The sequence below is a fragment of the Protopterus annectens genome, chromosome 3.part0 (genome assembly GCF_019279795.1).
Source record: "Protopterus annectens isolate FY-2018-M chromosome 3.part0, PAN1.0, whole genome shotgun sequence".
Classification (NCBI taxonomy): Eukaryota; Metazoa; Chordata; order Ceratodontiformes; family Protopteridae; genus Protopterus; species Protopterus annectens.
The window spans coordinates 1978538396-1978555862 of record NC_056731.1 but is presented as its reverse complement, the minus strand read 5'-3'; positions in this window follow the sequence as shown (position 1 = coordinate 1978555862).

Here is a 17467-nt window from a genome sequence, read left to right as displayed (position 1 = left end):
GGCTGAGGTGATATATTACGTGGACGGCTCATGCAGAAGGGGCCCTACAGGGAAAAATATAGTGGGGTATGCAATAGTTACAGACACTGAAACCTTAGAAGCCCAATCCTTACCACATAACGTGTCTGCACAAGCAGCAGAATTGATTGCCTTAACACGAGCTTGTACCTTAGCAAAAGACAAATGTGTAAACATATATACTGACAGTCAGTATGCTTTTCCTACTGTACATGTTTTTGCACAGCAGTGGAAAAATAGAGGGATGATAACATCTAGTGGTAAACCAATTAATCATGTGCAATTTATTTTAGAATTGTTAGAATCTATTCAGTTACCTACTAAAGTAGCTATTTGCAAATGCGTAGCTCATACGAAACAGCAGGACAGAATTTCAAAAGGTAATGCGAGAGCTGACACAGCTGTGAAGCAAGCAGCTTCAGACTCAGAAACTTTACTTTTAGACAAGGAATTACAACCCTCTGAAATTTTAGACCTAGAAATGTTAAAAACAATGCAGACGCTTACTACAAAAGCAGAGAAACAAAAATGGGAAAAACGAGGAGCAATCCTTGAAAACGAGCTGTACATCTCCAAAAAGAAAAAAACAATTTTGCCGTCTAATTTGTTTAGATATGCAGCTTTGTTGAGCCATGGGCAGTGCCATGTCTCAACAGGGGGGATGGTACAGTTAGTAAACCGAATATTCCAAACATATGGATTCACAAATTACACAAACAAATTTTGTGCGGCATGTCATATTTGTAACAAACATCATGCACAAGGGGCATTTAAACCTAAACAAGGAAGTTTTCCTACACCGCCATATCCGTTCCATACTATTTGTATGGATTTTATAGAACTGAACAAATGCGATAACAAAAAGTACTGCCTTATCATTGTAGATATGTTTTCTAGATGGGTGGAAGCTTTTCCGACCAAGAATCCGGATGCAACAACAGTGGCAAAAGCCCTCATAAAGGAGATTATTCCTAGATTTGGCATACCGGAAAGAATTTATAGTGACAATGGTACACATTTTGTGATTCAAACCATACAACAGTTGGGACGCTTCTTTGGGATTTCCCTTAAGAATCATTGTGCTTATCACCCTCAGTCTGCAGGACTGGTGGAGAGGCACAATGGAGTCCTCAAGAACAAACTTAGAAAGTTAGTCAATGAAACCCAAAAGAACTGGGTGCACTGTCTGCCTCTGGTGCTGCTGAGTATGCAAACAGTTCCAAATGCAAAGGGTTTAACTCCTTTTGAAATGGTGTTTGGGAGGGCATATTATGTACCTCAGTGGAAAGCTCTCATGCCTGCAGACCAGGAGGCTGATAGTTCACTAGCTAGTTATATGAAGAAACTGTTAACAAATAAATCTCTCTTGCAGTTTAACTCTTTTTCAGATAAAGAACAGACCAGACCAGACCATTGGAAGTGATTCTAGCCCCGGGGTTCTGGATCTGGGTGAAGGTAACAAAGAGGAAGAATTAGGCAAGCCCGAAGTGGGAAGGACTGTACCAGGTACTGCTGGCCATGCCTACTGCAGTCAAAATTGCCAAAAAGTCATCTTGGATCCATTTGACGCACTGTAAACCAGTAAAGAACTTTCAACTTGATAAAAACATTGTAACCAAACCGGTAAAGAACTTTCAACTTGATAAAAACATTGTAACTGTTACGCAACAAGAACAAAATGGCCAAAGATAGAAATTCAGACCAACCTCAAAAATGTTGCATAATCATATTATTGAGCGTACACTTGTTGACTGTACTTTTGACAATTTTCTTTTTGTTGTGTTTTTTTCATTTCTCAACCACACAAGTAAAACTGGATAAACGTGATGAGACATCCATAGACAGGCATCCAAACTTTAACACATACCTAGAAATTAAACGTGTATATGCTGAAACTATGAACATTTCAAACTGCTGGGTTTGTACAGCTATACCAACAGCATATGGAGGACTACTAATGTCCGCTGTTCCTTTAGGGATCAATGAGACTTGGGAGAATTTGCTTTTTGACACAGGAATTGTGAGATCACAGGATAAAATAGCATTGTATTTACCTGTTACACAAAAGGGGATTGTGTGTTTTTTCAAAAATGATACTCTCCAGGTGGGTTGGAGTAACTGTAACATAACAATATCTTATAAATGTTATATTAAGATTAAAACTGGGGGTACCATTTGCAATACTAACTATGATTCATATTTGAACTCAATGAAAACGACATTGAATGAAGTACAAAGAAATCCTGTTTTGACTAAACAATTGCCAATCATAGATAAGAAAATGTTTCATGCGGGGCTAGTGCGTATTAGCACTAAAGTTGAAAACTGTTATTTTGTGTGTGGGAAAAAGGCATACAAATGGCTACCTGAGAATTGGTCCGGCAGTTGTTTTTTGGGCTACCTGGTTCCGGCCATACGACACACTGCGGAATTACCTCTGGGTAAAATACAGAATGTGAGAGATGTTTCCAAAAAAAAACAAAGATCCAATCAAGAAACCTGTGAATCCAGTAGGGCGAGTTGAAGCAGGTTGGCAAGACCATAATTCCGTGAAGGCAAAGACAAATTGACTCATATGGACTTGAGTGACAGTGTTATATCTTGGGCAGGTATACTCCCAGCGTATAGTGCAGTCAAATCAATTTGGGAGCTGAGAAAACTGTCGAAACTTCTCAAAGTAATGAGTAATGCAACTTTTTCTGCTCTTGAATTAGTGACTGATGAACTGAATGCCATGAGAACTGTTGTGTTGCAAAATCGGATGGCTCTTGACTTCACCCTAGCGGCGAGAGGTGGTACATGCGTGCTTATCAAAGAAGAATGCTGTGCATGTATTCCAGATAATAAGCATGAAATTAATCACCATCTGGAGGTGATTCAGCAGGTGTCGGCCATGACCAAACCAGGCCCAAACTCTCTGATGGATTTTTTCCAGAATCTGTTTGGGGGTTGGGGTTCCATCCTAATGAATATTCTGATTGCCATTTGTGTGGGTCTACTCCTATTAGGAGCATGTGTTTGTTGTGGAATCCCCTGCATGAAAAGATTAATTAAAGATTTTATAGATATGTCTGTCTCTGAAACCTTATATCAAGATATTGAACTTGAGGAATTGGTTCCAAATGAAATTCTCCTTGAAGTCTAAACTGAATGACTCTCTTAACTGCAAATCCTAAGTGGAAGAGGTTAAGAGAAGAAATAAGACTGTTTTCACTTCTGAGAATAGAATAAAAAGTATTAACAGGGGGAAAATGTTAGAAAAATATGTATTAATGTATATGTTTAGTGCTTATTAAGAAATAAGAAAGATATAATGCATTTTATTCTATTAATGTTATGACAAGAAAAATGAATTCATATGAAACTGCAAGAAGCTTTTGGAAACTGCAGTGTGCCTTTTGCAAGTTGGCCTCTGACCCCAGCAGCTGCTAGCTCAGCAAGAATTAATGTTTATGCTTCTCACAAGTGATTATCTGCTGGGTCAGGAAATTAAATGTATGAAATAATGAGAATCATCTGCTCTTTTCTGCTTGCGTAATCGACCTTGTATATGTTGCTAGATAACGCACCGGCTGCAAGGAAGAAGTGATAACATGTAACAAGAGAAATGTATTGAGAACTGTATCTACTATTATGTTCAAATTAATTTAGAATCTTGAGTGGAAACTTTTGTAAAAGGGTATTATGACTAACCACGTGGCTAGCAAGGCCACCTTGTTTACCAGAAAAACTTTTTAAGCAAAATGTAGTATCAGCATTTTAGATGAATAGAATATTGTAAGCTAAAGTGATCTAAAACCCCTTGTGACTGATTATATCAGCCTGGTGGGTTAATACTAGTAAGAAATACTATAAAAGTTGTGTTCTTCCTGTTTCATTCAGACAAAATTCTGTACTTGTACGTTTTTTGCCTCCTGGTGTACACTAGTAAAGAACCTGAACCTGAACCTCCTGTGTATTGATCTTTTTATTACAGTATTTTTCATTTAACAGATTTCCCCAAAGGCAGTTGTATGGCTACAAGCAAACCAAGCCAGATAACTAAGAAATGGACAGAATCTACCCCTATCTCTCTGTAATGCAGTTTCACTTGTATGCCTGCAGCAGCATTTGTGGATAATGACAATTTATGGGGCTGTCTGCAAATTGTACATTTAAGATCTAATTTATGGACATTTACTGCTGATTATTCCTGCAGTGGTAGCTCTTATATACCATTCAGTGAAAATAAGAAGAACCTCAGGATGGTTTGGCATGTTTCACATCTAGCCATGACAGCATAACTACTCTTTTTTCATTAGCTGATCTTCTTCTGCCTTGCTGTTTTAGCACATTCAGATACATATATCATTTAGCATATCACAAAGTTCACATTTGTACTGATCTTTGTCACTGACTACATTGACAGCTGTGATGCATCCCCCATGGTTGATGTACACTTGGTAGGTGTAGCTGGATGTGCATGCAGCTGTGACACCATACCTGTACTACTTGTACTACTGAAGTTGTGCCCAATGGTTATGTGATTGGTTCTTACATGTCAAAATATCTACTGACATGGGTTTAAACCCCACCCCTGCATATATATGACATATCCTAAGATGTTGACTGGATTAATGGCAGAGCTGTATGCTGAGCATAATAAAACATATTGTTCAGTAATTCAGACATGTTTTCTATTTTCATTATGCTTATCACATTATCACATGCAAGCATACCTATCAACAATGTATCCCAAGAACTCTGGACAGAGCTTAAAATAATGGGGTACAAAGGTCAAAAACAAAGGCAGGTTTTAAATATTGCTTCTATAAATTTAGAAAGTTGCAAGAATAATAGGATTTGTGCTAGCATGCATTTTCTGAAGGATGTGAAGTCAGAAACTCAAGTGTATGTTACAATTTAATGAAATCAATCCTCAGTGATTTTTCAGAAAACCACAAATTTTATGATGAACAGGACAAAAATGCAAGGCAAAACTCTGGACATTCTGCAAAAATCAGGACATTTGAGCGCAATGCATATAGATGACACAGATTGATTTGCACAGAAGTTCAATATATATGAGAAGCAAGGCACTACATTGACATATTTTGAAGGTTGATAATCTCAATATGTGTACCTTCTCTATGTCTGATATGTGCATATCACTCTTTTTTTTCAGATGTCTGGACAAAATAGGCATGGTAATTTTTTCCACAACGGAAAATTAAATAATAATTGAGGGTCAGTGTCAGCATGGCCAAAATTTGCTAGAATGGATGAGCAATAATGTGTGGAGACAGCAAACTTGAAGGGACATTACCAACATGATAAACACTGCAGGTGGATGCAACCAGTTCAGGGTAGCCTGCCAAAGACATTGCTCTAACATGATCCTCCATGCAGCCAACAGACTATACTGCTATGATAGGGAGAATGCCATTGGAGGTGGGCTACCATTCCCTCCACTAAATGAGATAATAATCTTCCTGGCCTCCCACTATAACACCTGCCAGGATTGTCATACACCCAGGGGAGGTACTGAGGCAGATGTTCCAGTACATACAGATATGTCCAATGTTCACTAACATTGAAGTATACTCCAATGTTCATTCAAGGCCATTCGTTCACACATCTTACCTTCTTTTTTTTTATTAATGTCACAACAGCAGAACTATGTCAAGTATAGTAAACTACTGCAGATATGGATACATATGGTAAATATTGTGTTTTTTAATTGTATAGGTACATCAACATCAGACCACCAGCAATGCTCATCAAGTGAGTGTCTCTGTAGTTAGTGTGATGAGCAGCCTTTGTGTGTCTCTGCCTACTGTTATGCCTAAGGTGTGTACTCCATATTGTTTGTGCTCTGTTTTAACTTACAGGTATATCATTGCATTAGTCTGTGCAGACACCTACAAACTCCGACAGACCTGTTAAGGTAGTTTATATGGTCACTATAGTGCAACACTGTTTATTATAACTGCAACCTTTAAAATTAATGTTGGCATGTTCATCTAACTAGGTCAGTGGCATTCTATGGAACATCTTTGCCTACCTGCTATGTCTTATGTTATGCGGTGTGTTTTATACATCGTTGTCAATGCTTTATGATGACATGTGTGTGCTTACTATTAACTTGTTGTGTACATGTCTATTTTCATTACAGTGGGATTTCAGTCCTTACTACAGGCAGTGGAGTCAGAGGAGGACATGTCAGATATGTCATTATGCATGTTTTCTCATTGTCCATTATAATTGCTTGATACATGGCTGACATGGTACATCTCTGCTCCTTAGGGATGCTGCACCACCCATGCTATGCAGACCAGGTAAATTGATACCACCAGGATTATTCATTGTAGTTAGATTGTTTTGCAATAATGTCAATCATATGCTGCCTCATTTCACTTCTGTGAGAGTAAATGACACATCTCATCTGTCTCTATTTGTAGCATGTCCTCTTTCTGCCTCCTCCAATAGTCAGTCCACTGATCCTGAGGTGGGATGTGGTGGCACAGGGCGGCATGACATTGGTTTCATTGTCTGGTCCAGAGGGGCAGTCAGGAGTTTCATGGTATAGTCTCTGATCTAGAAGATAGAGTGATTGGCTATTATGATAATGTTGGGTCAATAGGTAATGCATATGATGACCATGACCTGCTGTCTCATGCTGAGTCTGGTACTGAAGATGACTTTTTCCCATGATGGACTGATGCTGTCCATCAGACTACCTGTGGGACTGGAGCTGATGTGCCTGGATGCATGTCAGAGGCTGTAAGTTTACTGTTACAGGCATATGAATGCTCATAGTGACATCATGACTCTGACCTGCACACACTTGCCCATGCTTGTGATCATGAAGCTCACCATCTGCATGTGTTAGATCAGGGTCAGGAGTGTAAACAAAGAGAGGCCATGACAACATTGACTGCACAACATGACAGCATGTATCTGTTGCACAGCATGTTGAAAGGCTTGTTATGGTGGTGCTAGAGTAGTGTCATAGCACAATCCAAGCTTTATGTGCCCTGACCTTATTGAGCAGATTACCTACAGTGGTGCTAGAGTAGTGTCATAGCACAATGCAGGTGTTATGTGCCCTGATCTTATTGAGCAGATTACCTACAGTGGTGCTAGAGTAGTGTCATAGCACAATCCAAGCTTTATGTGCCCTGACCTTATTGAGCAGATTACCTACAGTGGTGCTAGAGTAGTGTCATAGCACAATGCAGGTGTTATGTGCCCTGACCTTATTGAGCAGATTACCTACCTAGAGTTCCTCAGTACAGTACGATCAGCCAAGAGTTTCTAGTTGTAGTAGAGGCAGTCAGAACTGTAGTGTGAGCCATCAGCATGAATGCCTTTGACTGTATTATGGTCACACTGACAGTTAATTCAATGTGTGTCCTGTTGTGTCTTTCTGACCTTGTAGCAATGATGATTGCTCCACTGACCACTGTCTACTGCATCTGTAAGGGGTTTCTCAAATGTCTGATGCCACAGACTTTTTCTTATCATTTATCTGACTTAAGTAACTGCCTTCAAGTTGGGTTATATCTTACGTATTTGTCAATACTATATGTTAGTTCAGATATTTCCAGCTGCAATGCTCTGTGTGACACTGTCCATGCCTCTATGATTGCATCTCTTGATATTTGACATATAACAAGCATTTTCCATGATCATCAGATTCTTACCTTATTCTTTCAGCATTGATTGCTACATTACTTATTTTATTGTTGTCTTTCATACTTGCATGCACAGGTATGCCTCTGTATGCATACCAGTGTTATGTGTGGCATTTTAACAAGGTATTGTTCATGCCTCACACACAGCACTACATACACTTATGTTTAGATATTTCCCTTTGTTACCCTCTTGCTGACATGTACTTTCCATGTGTGCCTTCACATAGATACCTGATTGGAAACGTAATATATACCTATGTTACTGTATGTAGAACTATGATGTGTGTTCCATGGCTGATGTGAACTGCCTGTCATTGATGCTCTGCATTATCTTACATGTTCTTATATCTAAATGACTCATGCTGCAATTTTCACCTGTGCATTGTAGTGTTGCTTTCTGTGTGGCATTACACATCATGTAATGTGAAACTTGTTTGTGACATATGTATGTTTTATTTCGGCTGGTCCTTGACATGTTGTTAGTACTCATGCTGCTGTAAACTGAAACTGTGTTGTACAACACTGTTATACATCAGTCTGCTATGTGTGATGCATCGGTGTTATTGGAACACTCCTGCAATAATGTTATGTTTGTCTGTTACACTGCCATACACTGTATTGGCCCAGATTTATTGTGTTACTGGTTGTCACACAGCTAACATTACATGCTACTTTTCTGTATGATGATATCCTAGACAACACCTTCTGTTGTGTAAACTTCTTGCATGCCACATGTATGCCAGTGATGTCCTCTTTGGTGCTATACCTTGCAGAGAGCATTCCTGTTATAATTTTTAATTTGTAGACATTCAGATTTTTTCCTTGCTATGTCATGTGTATAAGCTATTATAGATGGATCATATGCTTATGTTATGTATGATATTCAATATGTACAACTAATGGGCAGATTCCATTAGATGTGCACTATGCTGCTGTTCTGGAGCAACACTGTCTGAATAAGAGTGTTTTGTCTGTATGCTTCTGTACATGGCCAGGGATCCTATATTGCCACATCTATTAACTGCTTCACAGTATGTATTGACATGTGTCACATATCACAATCTACCTTAAAGGCAGATGTCTAAAACAACTATGTATCACTGTAATGACATATGTGAGCCAACAGAACTGTAAAGAAACTATATGATATGCAAGTAACAACATCCAAACATATGAAACAGATACGTGTAACACTTTCTCTATTTAGATCACATTATGGTACATTTACTGTGACAACATAGTGACCACCAGATCCAAGCCATAAGCTTTATTTATATGTTGTATCACAAAAGACGGAAAGGTATAAATTAATAACAAGTGTAATGTCATGATTATGCAACACTTTAAATGCTATAGTAGTCATATAATTACAATATAAATAAAAGTCCATGAATGAGTACATGTGTCATTCATATGTTGTTATTACGTTACTCTGGGAGATCACATGGCATGCAGTAATCAGTCTATCAAGGCCATGAATGGGTCAGTGTGCCCATCATATGCTGTCATTAAGTTACTCTGGTACATTACAGGTTGGGAGGGTGGCTTAATGGCTAAGGTGTTTGCCTTACAAACACAAGGTGCAGGGTTTGAGTCTCACAAGGGATAATTGTCTAGGCTTAAAATGGCTCTCACAAGGGCAGTTATCTTAGTACTAACCTATGAACCTACATGGCATGCAGTAATCAGTCTATCAAGGCCATGAATGGGTCAGTGTGCCCATCACAAGCTGTTATTAAGTTACTCTGGTACATTACATGGCATGCAGTAATCAGTCTATCAAGGCCATGAATGGGTCAATGTGCCCATCTTACACTGTCATTAAGTTACTCTGGTACATTATATGGCATTCAGCAATGAGTCTATCAATGTGTCAGTGTGCTTATCATATATTGTCATTAAGGTATGCTGGTACATTAACATGGCATGCAGTAATCAGTCTATCAAGACCATGAAAGGGTTAGTGTATTCCCATCATACCCTGTCATTAAGTTACTCTGGTACATTACATGGCATGCGGTAATCAGACATGACATGCAGTAATCAGTCTATCAAGGCCATGCATGGATCAATGTAGCCATCAAATGTTTTCAGTATGTTACTCTGACAGATTACCTGGCATGCAGTAATCAGTCTATCATGGCCATGAATGGGTCACTCATATGTTGTCATTAAGTTACTCTGGTACATTACCTAACATGCAGTAATCAGTCTATCATGAGCATTTATGGGTCGGTGTGCCATCATACTTTGTCATTAAGTTAGTCTGGTACATTACACGGCATGCAGTAATCAGTCCATCATGGCCATTTATGGGTTTGTGTACCCATCATAAGTTTTCAGTAAGTTGATCTGGCACATTACATGGCTTGTAGCAATGAGTCTATCAAGACCATGAATGGGTCAGTGTGCCCATCATATGTTGTCATTAAGTTACTCTGTTACATTATATGGCATGTAGTAATCAGTCTATCATGGCCATGAATGGGTCAGTGTGTTCCCATTATACTCTGTCATTAAGTTACTCTGGTACATTACATGACATGCCATAATCAGACATGACATGCAGTAATCAGTCTATCAAGGCCATGAATGGGCCAGTGTGTCCATCACACTCTGTAAGTTACTCTGGTACAGTACCTAGCATGCAGTAATCAGTCTATCAAGGCCATGAATGGTCAGTGTGTTCCCATTATACTCTGTCATTAAGTTACTCTGGTACATTACATGGCATGCCATAATCAGACATGACATGCAGTAATCAGTCTATCAAGGCCATGAATGGGTCAGTGTGTCCATCAGACTCTGTAAGTTACTCTGGTACAGTACCTAGCATGCAGTAATCAGTCTATCAAGGCCATGAATGGTCAGTGTGCCCATCATACATTTTATTTATTTTTATTTATTTATTTGACATTTGTTGTCTGGGATGGTCCGACTAGGACAAAGCCTGTTTTCAGCAGAGGCAGGGGAAAAATGCTCCAGACGCATGTCTTTGGAATGTGGGAGGAAACCAAAGTACCTGGAAGAAACCCACGCAAACGCAGAGGAAACATGCAGACCCACACAGAAGGCACTCCAGCCAAGAATCAAACTGCAGAAGCTCTTGCTATGAGGCAACAATGTTAACTGCTGCACCACTGCTCCGATCTGTTGAGTTACTCTGCTACATTACCTGGCATGCAGTAATCAATCTGTCAGGACCATGAATGGGTCAATGTGTCCATCATATGCTGTCATTAAGTTACTCTGGTACAGTACATGGAAGGCAGTAACCAGTCTATCAAGGCTTCGAGTGGGTCAATATTACCATTATATGTTCTTCATTAAGTTATTCTGATACAGTCGATGGCATGCAGTAATCGGTCTATCAGACATTTGTCAGTTATTACTTGTATGTTTACTGATATATCAGAATTCAGGATAAATGCAAAACACACAAGTGCACAGCATGTGGACATATACATCAATAAATTGTAAGACAAGTAGGCCATGCCACACCACTTTAGCATCCAGTACTGAGAACAAGGTTCAGTTTCAAAAGATGTGGTGCCATACAAGCTGACAGTGACAGCAGAGCTTTAGGAATGTTGTCTCTATTGTAAGCATGTTACCAGATAGGTCTTACAACAATATCAGTCACGGGCTCTGAAAGATCTTCATTAGAAATATGGCCTCTATTTACCTCACGCATTTATGCTGATGTGTTAATAAAACATTTACATTTCTAATCCAAGTCATCATTATGTGCAAATTTAATGTGTCATGTTTACATAGCATGGATAAAATATGCGTAAAAATTATAATGCAAGATTGACAATACATGATAAACTTAAAATGCATATGAAGTGAACAATGCAACATGGTTAATACCTGACATCACAACAGTATATACTGGGAATGGAACTTGAATGCTGACAAAAACCTGAACTGTTATAAGCCCAGTGACAGCATGTACTGTCTAGAAATTCTGTATATGACACACATACATAACTGTCCTTCGGCAAATGTATCACTGTCACTGGCTATCTTTGTTTATTGCATAAATATGTACTTGCACAGTGAAAACAATGTAATAATGATCATGAAGATAGCATTCAACACTTCAGGCATACAATAAATCCAGGCATGACTTATGGCACACAGATAACAGGAAATCGTATGCAATGTTATAATTAACAAACCATCACAGTGCAGTTATACGGCATTGAAAGAGAAGTGGAATTTAAGAAGTAAATGTGGGCAAAGCAGTGGTGCAGTGGTTAATGTTGTTGCCTCACAGCAAAAGATTCTCGGCTGGGGTGCCTTCTGTGTGGAGTTTGCATGTTCTCCCTGTGTTCGCGTGGGTTTCCTCCGGGTACTCCGGTTTCCTCTCACATTCTAAAGACATGCGTCTGGAGCATTTCTCCCTGGGCCTCTGCTGAAAACAGGCGCTGTCTTAGTCGGACTTTCCCGGTCAACAAATGTTAAATAAATAAAAAAAATAAAGGCCCACCAACAATATTAAGAATGCCGAGCTAGTAAAGACCCATTCAATAATAGAATAAACAGGTTAAGAATAATTCATTGAGAACCACTACAAGACATACAAGTTTGTTACTGTATGCTGTGAAAACAACAATAACAGTACAATCTATATGGGAAATATTCAACTTAACACCAATATGCCAGGTAAACACCGTCTGTCATTTAGGTTGTGTAAACAAACACCAGATAAGCTCAATGTAATAACAAACACATGTTGATAACATACAGCACTACATCCTACTGTAAATTAAGTGAGCATGTGTGTTATTCACAATAAATCCCCACATATTACACAAACCTTGCAGATGCATTATCAAAACTCTGAAATAATATCAGCTTGCCTGAATGTCATAAGACTTCACATCTAAGCCTGAAGATTTAAAAATTTTAATATTATTTCTGGAGACATAAAGGTGCAAAGCCATAACACAGATCTCTCTCCCTCTGCTATTCCTCAAGCATGTGCATATGCTCTATGCACAAGGCTCTGCTCCTGTCATGATCTTCAGCAGCTGTTAACTGAGAAAACGCGATGTATTACACTAACAGAAGCTGAGTACATAGTGACTGCTATGTACAAAAAAGAAAAACAGTGAAAACACAGTTATCAGTACATGTTAGCAAGCATTGGCATACTATACAGTACCACATTTTATATACTCTTGATGTTTTACCCTCTGTACTCTGCACACATGAGAATTACTGCAGACAAAGAAGAGTAACTTAGATTCAAACCTGCTGCTGTCACCTATGTTCACACTACAAGCTAGAGCCCTGACTGCCTAGCTAAGCAATATATGCTATCTCTGCATTACCTTGATGGAAGTCAGACAACTTACAGCTGTGAATATGCAAGACAACATTACACACAGTAACTGGTGTGCCAGTCTAAAATGACATTTTGTAAGCTTACAGACATACCTAATTACCTGGAGAAAGACCTACCAAATGTGCACAGTTATTGTATGCTGAACTTATTGTGATGTAACATCATCAATAAAAATGTCTGCACATGTATATGAATGATACTTCAATATAGATATATAGCTATAGCTATAGGTACATCTAACTATAGGTGTAGGTGTACATGTCTTTGTCATTTTGTCTGGCCATGTACATACCTATATTACCCAAATGTGAAGTTGTGTCTGTATATTACATGACAAGTAAAAGAAGATCACAAATTCCGCCATATGCACTACATAGGCTGCTATACACATTTTACATCACATTGTACATAATATAACCAAAATGTCTTGTGCAGTGTGAACTAGTTACATCAAAAACATAAATGACTAATACAGTGGAACAAAAACAATGCCATTCATTGCACATTTCCTGCAAATCAAGCATGCCTGTATAATAATATTCAGTCCAGTCGGTGATGGATGCAATGATTGCAGTGGGATTCAGCAAAAAAGTATGCAATCATGACTGCATGTCATCTCATCTCATCACTTACAGCAATAGCATGTCAAGCATCCAGCTGTCATAGTTTGCAAGAAAACATTTGTCTACACTTGCAACACATAAATAGCCATTAAAGGAATCACTGTGTAACTGTGTTATTCAAATCTACATATGTACATTATGCAGGAGGTTAGTCGATTATAATATGCAATTGATTAAAAGAGACTGTTTAACTCAGAAGGTAACTTATGTATGCATTACCCAGCATCCACACATACAGATATACCAACAAAAGTATACTGTATGATGTTATAGAAACTTTGTGGATAACTGAGATATGTGTTGTCATCCTCGGCCTAAGGGCTTTAAGCATTAATGTACAGTGGCTCTGCTAGATGTATACAAATATGTACTGAATAAGTTACCAAACAAATATACATCTTCCATATATGATGCACAGTATTACATGAATTACTGACAATAATGTTTATAAATAGGCTGGCCTAGGATATGAATTCACACATAAGCAAGATTTATAGGGGCCTGTTGCTTAACCATTTGTGCTAATGGACATCACAGTTTGTTTAATATTGTCAAGGTCTATGGAATAATGACAGAATACACATTAATTGGCATTATAAAACTATTGTGTGTCAACACAATGAGTTTGACTTTCATAGTTTGCATAAAAAGAATCCTATGTATTTTAAAAAATAAAAATAAATGGTCTTGACATGAATTAGTGCACAACCATGGGATTCAAACCTACACATGTAAATTAGATATGACAGTAATCTTGACATAAAGTGCTAACCCTGCAAACCATAAGATAGTATAAGGCTTACAGATCCAAACTTCTAGTACTTGCATTGTGTTTACAGGACTCGCATGTACTTCAGCCATGATGACCTGCATTAATTCTTCTTCTTCTTTCAGCTGCTCCCATTAGGGGTCGCCACAGCAGATCAACTGTTTCCATTTCTTCCTGTCCTCTGCATCTTGCTCTGTCACACCAACCACCTGTATGTCCTCTCTCACCACATCCATAAACCTTATCTTAGGCTTTCCTCTTTTCCTGTTACCTGGCAGCTTCATCCTTAGCATCTTTTTCCCAATATATTCTGCATCCCTCCTCAGCACATGTCCAAACCAACGTAATCTTGCCTCTCTGGCTTTGTCTCCAAACCTTCCAACCTGGGCTGACCCTCTAATATACTTATTCCTAATCCTGTCCATCCTCGTCACACCCAGTGCAAATCTTAACATCTTCAACTCTGCCACGTCAAGCTCTGACTCCTGCCTTTTTGTCAGTGCCACTGTCACCAACCCATATAACATAGCTGGTCTCACTACCCTCTTGTAGACCTTCCCTTTCACTCTTCCTGGTACTCGTCTGTCACAAATCACTCCTGATACTCTTCTCCACCCACTCCATCCTGCCTGCACTCTCTTCTTCACCTCTCTTCCACACTCACCATTACTCTGAACTGTTGATCCCAAGTACTTAAACTCATCCACCTTCGCCACCTCTACTCCCTGCATCCTCACAATTCCTCTATCCTCCCTCTCATTCACACACATATATTCTGTCTTAGTCCTACTGACCTTCATTCCTCTTCTCTCTAGAGCATATCTCCACCTCTCCAGGGTCTCCTTCACCTGTTCCCTTCTCTCACCACAGATCACAATGTCATCTTCAAACATCATTGTCCACGGGGACTCCTGTCTGATCTCGTCTGTCAACCTGTCCATCACGATTGCAAATAAGAAAGGGCTCAGAGCTGATCCTTGATGTAATCCCACCTCCACCTTAAACGCATCCGTCACTCCCACCACAGACCTCACCGCTGTCACACTACCCTCGTACATATCCTGTACCACTCTTACATACTTCTCTGACACTCCCTACTTCCTCATACAATACCACAGCTCCTCTCTAGGCACCCTGTCATATGCTTTCTGTAAATCCACAAAGACACAATGCAACTCCTTCTGACCTTCTCTGCACTTCTCCATCAACACTCTCAGAGCAAACATCGCATCTGTAGTGCTCTTTCCTGGCATGAACCCATACTGCTGATCACTAGTCATCACCTCCCTTCTTAACCTAGCTTCCACTACTCTTTCCCATAACTTCATGCTGTGACTGATCGGTTTAATCCCTCTGTAGTTACTACAGCTCTGCACATCACCCTTATTCTTAAAAATTGGTACCAAAACACTTTTTCTCCATTCCTCAGGCATCCTCTCACTTTCCAAGATTTTATTAAACAATCTTGATAAAAACTCCACTGCCATTTCACCTAATCCCCTCCATGCTTCCACAGGTATGTCATCTGGACCAACATCCTTTCCATTCTTCATCCTCTTCATAGCTATCCTTACTTTCTCCTTGCTAATCCACTGCACTTCATGATTCACTATCCACACATCATCTCACCTTCTCTCCCTCTCATTCTCTTCCTTCATCAACCCCTCAAAGTATTCTTTCCATCTGCTCAACACACTCTCCTCACTTTTGAGTACGTTTCCCTCATTATCCTTTATCACCCTTACCTGCTGCACATCTTTACTAGCTTGGTCCCCCTGTCTAGCCAATTGGTACAGGTCTTTTTCTCCCTCTTTAGTGTCCAACCTTTTATACAACTCTTCATATGCCTTATCCTTAGCCTTCACCACCTCTCTCTTTGCCATGCACCTCATTTCCTTATACTCTTGTCTACTTTCTTCATCTCTTTGACAATCCAACTTCTTCTTCGCCAACCTCTTTCTCTGTATACTCTCCTGTACTTCTTCATTCCACCACCAGGTCTCCTTGTCCTCCTTCCTCTTTCCAGATGTCACACAAAGCACCTTTCTAGCCATCTCTTTTACTAGCTCTGCTGTAGTTACCCAGCTATTCAGTAACTCTTCACTGCCACCCAGTGCCTGTCTTAACTCTTCCCTAAACATCACCTCACAATTACCCTTTTTCAATTTCTACCATTTGATTCTTGGTGCTGCCCTCACACTCCTCCTCCTCTTCTTGATCACCAGTGTCATCCTACAAACCACCATCGTATGCTGCCTAACTACACTTTCCCCTGCCATCACTTTACAGTCTCCAATCTCCTTCAGACTGGCCCTTCTACATAAGATATAATCCACCAGTGTGCATCTTCCTCCACTCTTGTATGTCACCCTATGCTCCTCCCTCTTGATAAAATACATACTCATCACAGCCATGTCCATCCTTTTTGCAAAATCCACTACCATCTGACTTTCTGCATTCCTTTGCTTAACACCATACCTACCCATCACTTCCTCATCCCCTCTTTTCCCTTCACCAACACGCCCATTGAAATCTGGTCCAATCACCAGTCTCTCACCCTTGGGTACAGTCATCACCACTTCATCCAACTCACTCCAAAATTCTTCTTTCTCATCCATCGCACACCCAACTTATGGAGCATATGCACCAACAACATTCATCATTACACCATCAATTTCCATCTTCATAAACATCACTCTATCCGACACTCTTTTCACCTCCAAAACACTGTTAGCATACTGTTGACGTGCTTTAATCTTACATTTATTAGACTAATGACAGCAGACATGGATAATAAAAGACTATTGTGATTTTAAAACTTTCGGGTTTAATAATGCATGCATTACTCAGCATTCACACATTGAAAAGTACATTGTAAGATGTTTCTAGCAGCTTTGCAGAGAACAGAGAAATGTGTAGTTATACATGGCCTACGCGCTATAGGCATCAATTTACCATGACCATGCTAAATGTGTAAAAATCCATACTGTATAAGTTACCTAACAAAAATAGATCTTCTATATGT